The sequence below is a fragment of the Azolla caroliniana genome, unplaced genomic scaffold, assembly GCF_043228905.1.
Source record: "Azolla caroliniana isolate FFs.n. ecotype wild unplaced genomic scaffold, voAzoCaro1.0.p SCAF_92, whole genome shotgun sequence".
Lineage (NCBI taxonomy): Eukaryota > Viridiplantae > Streptophyta > Polypodiopsida > Salviniales > Salviniaceae > Azolla > Azolla caroliniana.
In genome coordinates, this window is record NW_028230527.1 from 40,766 (window position 1) to 54,703 (window position 13,938).

Consider the following 13,938-nt stretch of genomic DNA (forward strand, 5'->3'; position numbering starts at 1 on the left):
TGTATCAAAGTGTGATACTCAAACTCTCGAACTTGTTTAGGGCAAAGTGTGCATAGTCAACCACTCTTATCAATTGTGCCCCAACGCCTCATTTCACATTGCAATGCATGTGAGCAAAGTCTCATGGAAGCAATGGTTTGAATGGAACATAATGGGATGGGCTCCAACACATATCGATGTGTACGGTTTCCCCGTTCTGCGAAGAATATGGTTTGTAGTTAGGTGCAACATGTGTGGTATAATGTGTGAAGCATGAGCCTCCACATCTCTCCTATGTCATGATACATACATTGGCGTTGCAAAAAGGCATCATTTACCGACTCTAAGGAATCTAATGATGCATCATGAAACAAGTGTCTCACATCCTATCTACCAAACCATTTTTCTATATCTTGTATCCAACCAGAACATAAAATTTTGCTCTTTTGCATCTTTTGCGTCTTTTGGATCTTTTTACTTGCTTCCCATACAATTCTAGGATTCAATCAATGTGGGGGACTTTTTTGAACCTTAAGCATATATTCAACAACCGTTTCCATGGCCGTGATCTCAATGGGAAGTTATCCCGTCTCAAGGAGGAGGGAGTAGGGCGTTTGTTTCTTAACTTGTATAAACTTTGTAAGAAAATATTTTTGGACATTTTCAAACTCTTTCCAAGTAGATTTAGGGATGTTACTGCCCCATACTTCCACCCCACAGAGAAGCATCAATGTCACCAAATTGTCGAAAAGGTATTTCTCGAGGACCCAACATTTAATATTTGCATGATTGCATGTGTTCTCAAGTGCATAGTATGCTCGCTTACCCGCCTCTAAGTGGCGTGTAGCACATTCATTCCATCTATGATTGGAAGGAACTTTAAGGCCAAGATATTTGAAGCTTTCCACACAATCAAGTGGCTCATTGTTGTACATAATGCATGGTCTATCTCTTTTTTGGCTCTTCACAAGCATAATCTTTGTTTTAGAGCTATTGACACTTAATTTAGTATGCATGCAAATTTTTCCAATGCTTTCATAAGCTTTTGTGCATCTCCTAAATTATTTGCAAAAAGCATTACATCATCTGCATATAGCAAAAACATAATCACAACATTCCTAATGATAACTTCTTCAACACATTTTTCCTTTGCAAACTTGGTAACCATTTCTTCCAATTCATCAATGCATAGACCAAATAGTGTTGGTGAGAGTGGTCATCCTTGCTTAACACTAAAAGTGCTTTTGAAAAAATCTGAAAGTTTATCTCTCATGCGCACACAACATATAACCTTCTCATAAATTCGGGAAATTGCAAGCATATATTCACTTGGCACCTCAAATTCTTCCATTCGCCTCCAAAGATGCTTTCTTGAAGTCTACAAAGTAATAATATAAACCTTTACCTCTAAGGCGACTTTCCTCCATTAATACTCGAAGGGTGACAAGGTGATCAATGGTGCTATGGTGCTTTCGAAAACCAATTTGTCCATAAGCTCTCTTACCATTTTTTTTAGCCCATACACTTATATTTGATTCCATTACACATCCAAATAGTTTTGCCATTAATGAGCCAACCATGATGGTTCAATAGTTGTTTACATTATTTATATCTCCACCTTTATGTAAAAGGTTTGATCCAATTTGTAGTCCAATCGAACAACATACCATGTTGCAATGCATCATTAAACATATCGCTTATCCATACATGTGCTTCCTTTCTCGTCCATTTGAGCATTTCAACCTTTATACATTGAAGATTGCTTGCCTTTCGAGAGGTCAATTTCTTAAGTCCTATGCATATATTTTCAATTGTAAAGAAGGGAGACATATGTGAAAGAGAATCATAAGACATCATCTTTTCGGCAAGAGATAACTCATATAAATTCTTACAATGCATAGAAAAGTCGTGAAGAGTTAAGTCACCATAACTCTCAACACGTTTCCCCTTTAGATTTCCCCAAAATTTGGCACATGCATGTGCTTTCTCTTGAGTGAAGAGAGAGAGAGAGAGAGAGAGAGAGAGAGAGAGAGAGAGAGAGAGAGAGTTACTAGACATCCATTCAATCAATTGACCATTTGTAACATTCATTCCTAATGGATAGCCCAAGTGTAAAAAAATAAAGCCTTTCTTCATCATGAATCCTTCCTATCCTAAACATTCCAAATCCCTTTAAGTACATGATATGAGACTAGACTTCCTCCAATTAATATGTATTCAAGAAGCAAATGCAAATTGGTTCCACATGTCTAGTAAGTTGAAGGATAAGTTTATGTATTGGAAGTCACAATCTTGGCCATTTCATGTACACTTGAAGGTTGTACAATGTATTATGGAACCCATGACATTATATTACTTGCCATTGTTCCCATGAACAGAGAAGGCTTTGCATTTAGTTTTGCAACCTCTTCAATATTGGTTGTGGAAGAAGAGGGATAAGATGGGAATCACTTGCCAGGTTGCGTGGAATCATCTAGCAACCCCTAAGCACTTGGGGGGAATTGGAATATTGAACTTATCTATGCATATGATGGCTTGTAGATTTTCATTATTACAAGACATGTATTCAAACTCACAACCATGGATATCTATTGTTCAATATTTCATTGAGAACAAGGGTAACACATGGGAGCACAACGATAAAGGCTGCATGGTGGCAATTACTAAATGGATGTATTTCACTTAGGATTCCGGTTTCTTCATGTGTTCAACACTTGGTTACCTCATGGCAAGAAGCACTCTTGTTATGTGTATGGAAACCATCATATAGTAGAGAACATTGTAATTCTTTGCAAAAAGAGTTACTTGTGTCTTCTCGGTTATTATGTAGGCCAAGAAAGGAGAGATTGCACTCTCAATTTAATTGTTTGTTTCGTTTGGGGGTTAGGAAAGGAGAGATTGTACTCTCAAAGAGGTGGGAGATATAGTTGAGGCTCCATCTCAAAGGATTTTGGAGTTTGTTGAAACGCAACAATTATTACGCATCCCACCTAATTATGGGTTTATTTGGCAACAACTACAAAATATTGCATTGATGCAAGGTCCCTTACCACTACAAACAAGAGAATAACCATGGGTTGATTGGTATTTACGGGGTCAAACACCATTGAGCATTACAAGTGACTACTAATCTTTTGTACCATTGCTCTATTGAGTCTCTTGGATGGTTATCATCTAAGGCTAAAGAAGAATAGAAAATACACAAATTTGATCATGGGTGGTGGCAAATCTTACAACGTAGTTGGCATTCTAAATTGTCACTTGTAGCAAAGGTCTTCATTTGTAGATTTTTGATTGGAGGGTTGCCTTTGGGATTAACTCTAAAGCATCGTGGACTAGCAACGGGTAATTGTTTTTTTTTGCACCGTTCAAATGGAACATAGTACTCATCGATTTATACAATGTCTGATTGCTTGTCATATTTGAAGTTACATTTATCAAATTTGGCAAGTTTTATCACAGTGTTATTTGACACCTAGACAGTGGGTGTTTGCACAATTTACACAGGTTGACCCAAAATCAGAGATGGAGATTGTTTTTCTTTTTCTGAGATATTGGGGATTGCGTCATAATTGGTGTTGTCCATAGGCCAAAAATAGAAATTAGTTAAATATAATACGCCGAAAGTAAGGCGAGTAGGTAAGGGAGAATTAGGTAAAACGCCGAGTTTTGAGCCTCACAGTCAGTTGACCGCTCGACGCTGTATGAAGGAAAAGAAGTATATAAACCGAGGTTTGCGTACCTCGGCAAGGGGGAGAGATATCTAGAGCCTAGGGAGGTCGGTTCATAGTTATAAGAGCTTTGTAAGGCTACTAGTTGTGGGCCGTGTTCTTTTGTAAACATCGCTAACTATTGTAGTAATACATATCTATAGCTCTTGTTGTTTTCATCTATGTGTCGTCGCTTTTAAGGTCTCAACTACGTATACGAACCGAGCTCTATTCCGAGTATGCTCTCCGTGTTCTCCCCCTAAAGACACCTCCGTGCACCAGTCTTCACGATTACACTTCCCTTCATACCGATAGCTTGTAGGCATATCGAAGGTGTTTCCGGTAGAACGGATAACAATTGGAACATGCGCACACTTTTGTATTCGATGGTAGACATGTAGTGAAAGCATATGTACGAAAGTTGAAGGGAGTACGAATGTGACAATTTTCTTTATTGGAGCAAATGAAAATTCTTTCCATAGTGGAGTGTTCCATCTTGCCTATTTATTGGCAATTCAACATGTATTGGGTAATCATACTCCATTGTCACACACATTGTAAGTAGTGTTTTTTACATACATTTATCAATATAATTGCGTGTTTTCACCAAAAGAGAGAGAGAGAACATAGAGAATCAACCCCACTTGCCTAAGGGTGATGGTTGTATATACCTACAATCTCAAGAGTTGTATTCCTTTGTCATACTCTCCAAAATGACGAACACCCTCCAAGACCTAAATTTTTCCTAGGCTTGGAGGGTCACACTAATCTTGGCATCCTATATACAACATATATTAACATATATTATATGCCAACTGCTCAAAGATCACCTTGGAGAAAGGAGGTTTCTCATATCCATCTCCTCATAACTCCTAGTTGTCCCTCAATGTGATTGCAAGTAGCATTTGCAAGCCATCATCATTACAAATGTGACGAAGATTTTGTTAAAATTTGCATCTTGTTAGAGGCAAATTTATGAATTTAAAGAAGTTTTTATTAAAATGTACATCTTGTTGTTGCTTGATTGGTTTTAGAGACAAATTGCACTTTGTATTTCGGATTGAATGTACGAGATTCAGTGAATTTTTAGGTTGATATATCCCATTGTACGGTGATACATCTTTGCCCTTCAATAAGGCTATTTAGTTCCTAAGTCGCATTCTTTAGAAATGATTCCATCTCATGCTTCAATGTGCGTTGGTGCATGTTGCCTTGTGTAGAATTTGTAGATTATATCCATTAGGACTTGTAGTGATGTCAAGATGTTTTGAGATTTGTTGTTGTCTACAAACGTTCCTCTAACTTCAATCTCTTTGTGGCCTTCATTTTGCCTCTTTGCAAAAAACATCTGCAAAAATGGTCCTACATGGTTCCACATCTTACCATCGATTGTTGGTACATCTTCCTTTTCCCGAAGACCATATCACTACTTTAGATCATTGCTTAAGCGATTAGATGCCAAACCTAACACAAGGTCCATATGTACGAAGAATGCATTTCCTTACTTTCAGATCCAACTTTCACCATAGTTTCTTAAGCATATGACCATATGCCTCCTAAAGAATTGTTTTGCAAGTGACCATAATGTGCATTTGTCTACCCTTGAGCTACCTTCACACCATAGTTGTTAAAAAACACATATTCTATGTAGAATACATTTTAATATACTCTAAAGTATTCTACATGAGTTCTAAGTATTCCACATATTTAATAAGTACTTAACATTTCCAAAAAGTAAAATCTAAAATGTAAAAAAAATGTAAAATATGCTTAAAAACTAAAATTAAGAAGTATTTAACGTATTCTACATGTATTCTACATTTTAAAAGTATTCTACACATATTCCGTGTATTTTATCTACATTTATTCTTAGTATTTGAAAAAAAGATGGAGTACTTAGTATGTACGTAGAATATGTGTATTGTATGTTAAGTTACAAGTATTCTATAACAATGCTTCACCCTTCAATTTTCTTGGAGAGAGATAGATGGCATTGATAGTTATCGACCCCACATTCGTCTAGAATTGAGATTTAGGTTGGCATGTTGAAGCATTGACAATTTGACACTATCAACTCCTACATTATACTCCAATTCATATTCCATTCGACCACTAAGAGTACTTGGGGGCAATTAATTCTAAAAGTCGAGGAATTCGGTCTTCTCAAAAATCTGGAAACTCAATAGGAAGTTTATTCTCCTTCATTTGTCGAGCTTTCGACATTCACTCATTTCTTCATCTCTAGAACTACTAGCCACATAGTGATGTTTGGGGAAATTTCCATCCTTTCTCTTAAAGGGATATACATGCACTTTTCTAGTGGCATCATCGATGAAGTTCACAACATAGAGCTCTGCAGTTACGAAACAAATCAACATCAGCCCACACATATCACAATGTACCAAGTACTCTATCGAAGTTTATAGTGGCTTCCACAAGCATAGTGTCGACATTCTTTCCTTTTAACATAAACACAATGTTTACATCATAGATTGTCCTTCTAATTCTTAAAATTTTCCCGTGTTTTTAGAAGCATCACCTACAAATGATGATGATTTATTTTTATTATTTTCATAAAACCTAAATGAGAATATCCTTGAAATGCATACGAGAGTGGTGATATTTGGCATCAAACATTGACATGACATCATAAGACTAGGTGGTGCAATTTTTTTAACAAAAAAAAAAAAAACATATCTTTCCATTAGTTTAAAAAAACCATATCAACTACAAAATACAAAATGATGGAAAGGAGATGATTATCCTTCCCCAACCCGTCTTGTATAAGACACTAGCTAGCCATGAATCCTTCTTTTGATAGACTTGATTGAACACTTCTTCAATAGTTGAAATATACCATGAATTTGCCATATGTTCAAACCAAATCAATCTTCCTCATCATGTTTATATTCAACATCTCCCGATACCACCTTTGGGTCATCACATGCATCCAATATACCCCCACATTTACAAATTATGACCAAGCATCCTCTATTTTCCATATTCAACGTAAAACTCAATCAAAGCATTATGGTATAGAGGTCATTTTGTATGTCTTGATCCATGATTCCAACATGTATAAACATGTCGTCATGTACAACCATGTGATCAACACCCACTTTAAGGGATCTCAGCCCTTTGAATAGTTTATATGCATATGATAACCTTCCACATGTTGCCTGCAAATCAACACTGCTTCATGACACCATCCATCACATAAAAAGAAACAGACTTCTTCCGAATGCATACATAAGAGCATCCCCCTCCACCTATTTCAATGAATCCATCCATGTTTCAATAACAGCTAACATATCCCCATGTTTCATATCGGTGGAGGAAATACCTAGAGAGGTGGCTGATACCTCCAACGTATACAAGAATTAACCATGTAAAATACATTCATCCTTTCACATGTCTTCTTAAAAACCTCTTTCTTTCAAAGGATTACATCTTAATAACCCTTGATAGAGTCATACTCTCCTTTTAGTGTATGTACCAAGGTCAACCAAATCTCCTTGATTACCTCCACAACATTCCATTGAATTTGTTGAAATATCCTTCGACATCTACTAGTCCACAAAACCCACAACGTTATGGAACTAATAGTCTCCCAAACCACCCCATTTTGTATTGAATTACTATGCATACACAACAACACTTCCTCAACATATCGACCTCTTGTATGTAATGCAAAGGTAACATTTTCTTGTTCATAATCTTGTATCTTACCCTTAATAGCAGCCCACATCACTGCTCCCCATTTATATACTCTAGAGCCATATACATCATGCAATAAACGTAATATCCTTTTCCAAAACAATTTAGCCGCCATACATGACCATAATAGGTGATGAAGAGACTCCATCTCTAATCCACAAAAATCACACATTTTATCTACATCCTTACAATGCATCCAAACCCTAACAGGAACCGCATAATGAACAATCAGCCATCTAAATAAAATCTTTGGAATTTGCATAGCCCATAACCATTTCCAATATGTTGTCATATAAGTAGAATCAACATTATAACTCAACTATGTTGTAGCTGTTATCGGTCAATGAGGTATCTTACGTCGTAACATCTCCCTTCCCAATCGAACCGAATATTGAAAAAACGGCTTCGGCCTAACATCCCCCCCCAAAATATGAAGAAGGTAACCACTTCCATTCCCCTAGATCCCATTCCAATTCACATAATGGTTTTTTGCCCACTACCCATAGATCCCCCACCATGGATGAACAACATTAGGATAAGGGTCTAGGGTCCAAATCTTATCTACCTTGGCTAGAATTCTAATGGCTTTTAATGTAGCCTCAACGAGACATTCATCTTCTAGGGGGATCAACACAATCGTCCATCTTGTAAAACATCATAACTCAAGAAAGAATCCTTATCTATAAGGCCACAGACTCCAAGTAAAATTTGAAAATTTGAAAATGTTGAGCAGCAAGTGAGCCGGTGAGCAAGTGAGCCGGTGAGTTGGGGGCCGGTTAGCCGGATCCATCAGTAACCAGACACCTAGTAGCAGCCTAGACTATTAGGTAGTTAATGTCTCATAGTTAGTGTCAGATGCTTGTGTGAGCATTGAAGTACACCGTACTTCTGTCAGTCTATATGGACTTGTATAGAAGTGTTCGCTGAACACATATGATGTACAGAGTATTACAGAGAGTTGTTATTGTTCTGAATAGAGTCTTGTGTCTTCACTCTCTCTCTCTCTCTTTGACTCTCCCGCATATTGTGTATATTCAAGCTCTCCATTAAACCTGCGTATTTTTTGTGTCTTCAGTTTTCTACTTGCTTCCACACGCTATTCTTTACATGGTATCAGAGCGAGAGGGTTGAGAACCTCTGCAGCCGACATAGCTTGAAAGGAAAACCAACCAAGAAGAACAGGTAAAACTGATGGATAGAGGCATGGCTAGCTCGCTTACGACGGATAAGCTCGACAAAAACAACTACGCGTCTTGGTCCTACAAGATGTACCAGTACTTGCTCGGGCACGGTTACTGGAGCTATGTCGACGGAGCAAATGACACAGCACCCAAATCGACACACAGAGATTTCCCGGTGTGGGAACAGTCGGCGAGCAGAGTACTGTACTGCTTCGCGTCTTGTGTGGGCGAACAACTCCTAAGCTACATTTGGGATGCAAAAATGCCGAAAGATGCTTGGGGAAATCTAAAGAAGATTTTCACCGCAAGCACTATAGCCATGAAGCTTCAACTTCGATAGGAGCAGAGAAACCTATGACAACGCGACTTGTCGGTGGCAAAGTACACCTCCAAAATCCAGGACATTTACGACTCCTTGGCCTCCATCGATAAGAATATCGAAGAAGCTGATATGGTGCAAATCTGTCTCGAAGGTTTGGCGTCAAAGTTCGGAGCGTTCCGAACTGCTGTGTGTACAGGGGAGAATACGCCGTCATTTTTCGACTTACAATCGATGCTCCTTGTGGAGGAGGACCACGTCGGTGTCGTGAAGATTCGTCACTACGCGCGAATCGTGAGGCAGAACCGCCGGGGTTCTGGACCGGAAGGACTCGAAGTTTGCACTAGCTTTAACGAGAAAGGATTTAAGATAGATTGAAAGAGAGAGATTGAGATAAGATAAAATGCTTAACTTTAGATTGAGAGAGAGATTAAGATCGAACTCTTGACTTTAGATTTGAAGAACAAGATTAATACATCAATTGGATAATGAATTTTCTTCTTAATATTAGTTTTAATATAAAGTACAACGCTCTTGATAAGAATTTAACATTCCCATTTCATCTTTTTCCCCTCCTCTTTTATAGATGCCCTCATGCATTTGAGGGTACAAGACATGCATAAAATGCATGTTTGCCATTTGGCGCTCATGTATTACATGTAGTGCATGATAACCACGTCACTCATTTTAGCTCTCATGTATGAGAATTTACATGTAAAGTTATAGTGATAAAAATATAAACTCTAAAGAAATGGTTTGCCTTAGTGGTAAGCCTATTGACTCTCAACTTGGAGGTGTAAGGTTCAAATCCTTACTTTCCCTCCTTGTGTATATGTATAAATATTTATTTATTTATTTATCTATCTAGCCACCGGTCGTCGGTTGCCGGATGTCGATTACCGTCCAGTCGTCGGTTACTGTTCAGACACCGAATGCCGGTTCCGTCGTCGGATGTCGGTTACCGTCCGGTCGCTGGATGTCGGTTCCATTGTCGAACGCCAGATCTTGGTTATGTTGCCGGTTGCTGGCGGCTCTGTCGCCGGTCCAGTTTTGGTTGGCCAAAACCCTTTTGCAAGTAGCCAGGCCACACCCATTCATCCAATAGCTTAGTTCAAGTCACCTTGACATCTCTGTGTTCCACACATAGACACAAAGATAATAGCTTTTGCTCTACCTTATATATGGTGAGATCCTTATTTCTTGTCTATGTGGGATATCTTACAACTTTATTTTTCTCTTTGTCTTTGTAAACTTCCTACCCACATAAGTTGACACTTGGATGTCCGTTTCTTATGTAGTAAAGTGTATCCGAAAGCTCTTCAAGACCTCCATCTTTTTGTACTAAGATATTAAACTTACTTAAAATTAGCATCTTCACTATTATTGTTTTATATAAATCACACTCGATTTTGTACGTTTTATGTGATTTTCACACCATTGCCGAAAATCTTCATGACACCGGTGTGAAAACAAGTGCACCCACTAACAACCGGATGTTGTACATGGAGGCGGATCGGCCTCGTGCGTGTGGTGGTCGAGGCGGGTAGGCTTGCAATGGTAGCGGCCGGCAAGTGCAGGACCGAAGGCACGAAAAACGTGCTGACAACAGTTCCAGACCCTCCACGCGTAGGGGGAGTCAAGGCAGAGCCGGAGGCCGGAAAGCAAAGGCCGACACGGAATGTTGGTACTGTGGTAAAAAGGGCCACAGAGAAAGCGAGTGCTGGCAGAAGCGCGCCGATTCGGATAGATCCGGATACGACAAGGCCGGTAGAGAGAACTGACAATACTCGCACTACACAGAAGGATCAGGAGGATCCAAAACCGGAAAAGCCGGTAAAGGGCTAGCTTTGGTGATGAAACACGAGGTTAACTCGATGAAGAAGACCACTTCCAAATAGGAGGAAGTGTGGTACGTTGATTCTGGTGTGTCGAATCACATGACGAGCCATAAAGAGTGCTTCTCCCTTTTGGAGAAATCGGAACAACTGGGATTCGTCAAAACCGGAGACGACACTCCTCACCCAAGTGGGAGTCCGCGCATGAGCTGTATTTTGGACGCACGCCAAATTTGAGACACCTTCGGATATTCGGTAGCATTGCATATGTGCATGTGCCGGAAGAGAAGCAGCGGAAGTTGGATGCAAAGTCGAAGAAATGCATCCTGGTCGGTTACTCGCATGAGAAAAACGGGTATAAGTGTTATAATCCCTGGACGAAGCCGGTCCGAGTTAGCCGGGATGTTGAGTTTGATGAGACGACATCATGGTATGCCTTACTGGCTCCGACTTCTGACCCCGACCCGATACCCGAGGATGAGGCTGAACCTGTCCAGATGAAGATGAAGACCTTGGCACTCTAGAAGAGAGTCCAATCTCATTTCGGTTAAGTGAACCGAATGAGTGGCTGAGTCGGGATGACCAGTCGGATGAGGAACCAACGAGTAATGGAGACTTTGTCGTGCTCTCCCTACGCAAGGAACCGAGGAGACGGTTCACGCGCAAAGAGAAGGGGAAGACGAAGATGTTGGAATACGAAACCGACAACGTTGAGTCGGAATGGAGCGATTCCGACTCCGGAAAAGATGAAGGCGGATCTTCGGGAACGAAGTCCGACCTGGCCAAGAAAGGCCCCAAACCGGATAATACCAAGTTACGCCGGTCTTCCCGCCTGAAGAACCCCGTGACGCGGTACGGGTATAATGAGTACATGGCGCATCACTATGCGTACATGACCAGGGTGGCGGAAGTGCGTGAGCCGGAGAGTTACGCAGAAGCGGCAAAGAACACAAATTGGCGTGCTAATATGGAGGAAGAGATGCGGGCACTTGATGCCAACGACACATGGGAGCTAGTTGACCCTTCTCGACACTGTAAACCGATCGGATGTAACTGGGTGTACAAGGTAAAGTACAATGCCGACAATTTGGTTAACCGGTACAAGGCCCGGTTAGTGGCGAAGGGATACGCGCAGACCCACGGAATCGATTACGACGAGACCTTCGCTCTGGTAGCGAAGATGACGACGGTTCGTGTGGTGCTAGCAGTTGTTGTGGCAAGGGGGTGGCATCTTCACCAAATGGACTTGAAGAATGCATTTCTTTAAGGCGTACTGGGATCGAGGTGATTCGAACCCCCGACGGCATACTGCTCTCACAAAGAAACTATATGTTGACTATCATGTACAAGTTCGGCATGACGGAATGCCGACCGATCTCCACACCCCTGGACCGGAACCAGAAGCTCCATTCTGACTTTGGACCAGCCTGCGATGAGAAGCGGTTCCGACAAATCGTCGAAAGCCTTATATATTTGACAATCACCTGATTTGACATCAGTTATCTGGTCGGTGTGATCAGCCAATATATGGAGAAGTCGATCATGGAGCACCTTCTGTGCGCGCATCGAATTTTGCGCTATGTGAGCGGCACGAAGGAATGAGGACTGTTATATCGGCATAGTATAATCGAAGAGCTAGTCGGCTACACCGATGCCGACTGGGCCGGTGATGCATCGGATCGCCGATCCACCTCAGGCTATATGTTTTCCCTTGGTAGCGTGGTTGTTGTGTGGAGCAGCAAAAAGCAGCCAATAGTGGCCCTTTTGAGCACTGAGGCTGAATACCGGGGCACTAACGTTTCCACTTGTGAAGCCATTTGGCTTCGGCAACTGATGCAAGACCTGCGGATCAAGGTGCCGACCCCGATCCTGATCTACTGCGACAACATAAGCAACATGCAGCTCGCCAAGAACCCCGTTGTCGTGAAGATCCGTCACTACATGCGGATCACGAGGCGAAACCGTCGGGGTTCTGGACTGGAAGGATTCGAAGTTGCACAAGCTTTAGCGAGAAAGTACTTAAGATAGATTGAAAGAGAGAGAGAGATTGAGATAAGATAGAACACTTGATTTAGATTGAGAGAGAGATTAAGATTGAACTCTTGATTTTAGATTTGAAGAACAAGATTAATACATCAATTAGATAACGAATTTTCTTCTTAATATTAATTTTTGCCTTGATAAGAATTTTACATCCCAAAATCACCCTTTGATCTTTTTCATCCCCGCTTTTATAGATGCCCTCATGCATTTGAGGGTTCAAGACATGCACTCATTTTAGCTCTCATGTATGAGAATTTACATGTAAAGTTACAATGATAAAAATATTATTTCAAGAAAATGTCTTGGGTTAGTGGTAAGTCTATAGACTCTCAACTTGGAGGTGCAAGGTTCAAATCCACACTTGCACTCCTTGTGTACATATATGTGTATACATATATATATATACATATATATATTTATTTACTTATATATCTATCCGGTCGTCGGATGCCGCTGGTTACCGTCGGTCGTTGGATGACGTCGGATCCGTCCGGTCACCGATTGCCGGCTCCATCCGGTTTCTGGTTCTATCGTAAGCCGATTTGAGTTTCTTCACCAACCGATTCGGGCACTTAGCCACATCCGGCGATTTAACCACATATGTCCATCTAGACAAAAGTGGCTCAAGTCCAACTATTTCTTATGTGCTCTTAACACATAGATGAATTATGATGGATCTCAATCTGCTTGTATAGCTGGGCTTAAACTTTTCCTTTCTATGTGAGATATTTCACAATTTTATTTTTCTCTTTTCCTTTGCAAACTTCCTACCCACATAACTTGAGACTTAGATGTCTGTTTCTTATGTAGTGAGGTGCATTCGAAAGCTCTTGCAGATCTCCATCTTTTTGTACTAAGATATTAAACATATTTAAAATAGTATTTTCACTGTTATTGTTTTATATGATTCTACTCAATTTCGTATGTTTTATGCGATTTTCACACCATTGCCGAAAATCTTCACGACACCGTATTCCATGCTCGCACAAAGCACATAGAAGTGCACTACCACTTCGTGCATGAGTGTGTCCTGAGCGGTGAAGTCGAACTTCGGTATGTTCATACGGATCGGCAGGTTGCCGACATCTTCACCAAACCACTCGGATCAGACAAGTTGCAACACTTCACCGAAATGCTTGGTGTTCAGTATCTCG